At 43.5% G+C, this 2,193-nt stretch overlaps 1 protein-coding gene across 1 annotated transcript in view; it reads right to left on the bottom strand.

The window, feature by feature from the left end:
* Positions 1 to 2,187, bottom strand: part of RNF141 (ring finger protein 141) — a 35,427-nt gene extending 33,240 nt beyond the window's left edge. The window contains exon 1 of the mRNA XM_004711536.2: positions 2,158 to 2,187. The gene's annotated coding sequence lies outside the window, so the exon portion shown is untranslated. The remainder of the gene's footprint in view (positions 1 to 2,157) is intronic.
* Positions 2,188 to 2,193: the final 6 nt, after the last annotated feature.

The raw sequence follows: 2,193 nt of genomic DNA, 5'->3' as shown, positions 1-2,193 counted from the left end.
AGCAAATGTTTTGAGAATGATGAGGGCAATGAATGTACAAATGTGCTTTACACAATTGATGTATGTATGAATTGTGATAAGAGTTGTATGAGCCCCTAATAAAATGATTATAAAAGAAAATGATGATGGCAACATATGCACAAATGTGACTGATACAATTGATGTATGCATTGTTATAAAAGCTGTTAAAAAAAAAAAAGCTGTTAAGAGCCCCCAATAAAGTGATTAAAGGAAAAAAAAAGTAAATCATGTGCAATTGGGGGGGAGGAAGAAACCTCCCTGAACACTTAAACCATAATTCATTAATAAAAGGATTACAACAAGGCTGAAATGTCTGAAAGTGCAGCAAGATGGCTAGCTCTCTAGTCAGATAGGATTTAGGTAATACCTTGGAAAACTCCCTTTTCTATCAAATCTTTACCAACTTTACATTACTTCTAAAAATATTTATAATTTAAATAATTACCAACTATTTTTATTATCAAGTTAGCTCTAACATCAGAGATTAAAACCAAGTATAAAATTAAGTGCCTAAGGGCAAGATTTACTTTATTACCCATTGCTTACTCAATTTCTAGATCTATAATCAGATATCAACTGTTCTTCAAGGCAAGGAATTAATTCAGTTCTAATAAATATACATAGTGAAATAATTAGGCCAGTCAGAGGCTCTGTAGAACCTGGAATGCCCGTTTTGAGCTTTAAACTCATGAATCAGAATTGTTTTTTTAACAGCAAGGAAACCTACAAACAGAATACTTAGAAATTTATAATAATGGATTTCTAACACTACTGATTTGTGTTCACTGTTTACTAAATACACTCTTCAGATTTGAAAAATACACTATGGTTATTAAGAATTCTCTTTCGATCTAACCCGCCTTTGGGGAAGAGGAAGATAAGTGTGTTAACACTTAGACAACGAATCAAAGACAGACCAGGCTGTATATCTATAAATCTAATACAAAGTCCACATAAGTGCAAAGACAGAGCTAACATATTAGGAAACATACAGTCATGTTCTGGAGGAAAATAAGGCCAGACCCCACCAGAGGAAAGGAGAAAGTGCAGTATCATTTTTGAGTTCTGAATTCGGGAAGCCTCACATATCAGAGAGGTGACTTCAATACAGAGGCTACTACTAGGGCCGTTGGGGAGCTGCAGCAACAGTCCTGAAATTCTGAATGAATGGAGCTAATTTTAAAGCAAAAATAACTGGGGGAAGGAGACGAAAAGACAACTTTGGGGCAGAAGACGGAAGTTTGATAAATGAGCCAGCGGGAAGAGCCGAATCTGGTGGCATCATGAAATAGGGCAGAACTCTCAAGTGCTATCGAGTATAGTCCGACTGGAGGTACACGGAATATGGAAGCACACAGAAATGAGAGCTGTCGATAAATTCACCCGTAGTCAATCCACAGTTTGTAACATAGGACAAGTAACTGAAGAAATCATTTCAAAATCTAGTGCAGACAGCGACTTTTCTACACACTACGATGCTTAGCGGGGAAACATCGTTTTCTCTGGACCCTAAGCAAAGGTAGACGCCTGTGAAGAGTTACAGTGGGGGACATTCGCAGGGGCATTTCTACCCTGTCTTACAGGGTCGCTGTGAGTCGGAATCGACTTTGATGGCAGTGAGTGTGGGGTTGTTGTTTTTTTTTATGAGATCGACAAGGAAAGGCCTTTGGGAAGAGGGGTAGCTTAGGTTCCTTTTGAAATACTGGGGTTGACTACGTAGAGACTTGGTTATTTCTGGGCTAAGCATTAAAGGGTTGATAATCTGGGGTGTCCGCGGAAGGAGGCTTGCGCTCCTGCTTTCTCGCCTCAGACCCGCTTCGGGCGCCCCTGGACCTTTAGCCTACACCTTTTAGCCACTGCGGCAATCTTTAAAAAAAACATTCTGGGCCCTGGTAGGACAAACGCATTCCTGGTTCCCTCCAGTCACCCCCCAAAGCGGGTCAAACCTCCTCCATCCCTGGCAACGGGAAAGCGCCCGAGCCAGCCCGGCGCTCTCCACGGAGGCCTGGCCAGGGCGCGGGGCCGGGCCTCGCCCCCAGGGCGCGCGGCTCCCCGCAGTGCGGGCCGCGGGCTTTCCACTCGCGGCCGAGGGTCGCGGGGCAGCTGGAAAAGGAAGCGGCGGAACACAGCGCTCACCCCGGCTTCAAGGCATCGCGCTCCCGCGGCCGCGAC

Source organism: Echinops telfairi, unplaced genomic scaffold (assembly GCF_000313985.2).
Source record: "Echinops telfairi isolate 266 unplaced genomic scaffold, ASM31398v2 ScPeMD7_60;HRSCAF=208, whole genome shotgun sequence".
NCBI lineage: Eukaryota > Metazoa > Chordata > Mammalia > Afrosoricida > Tenrecidae > Echinops > Echinops telfairi.
Note: the sequence above shows the minus strand (reverse complement) of the source record. Positions and strands in the feature narration are given on the sequence as shown.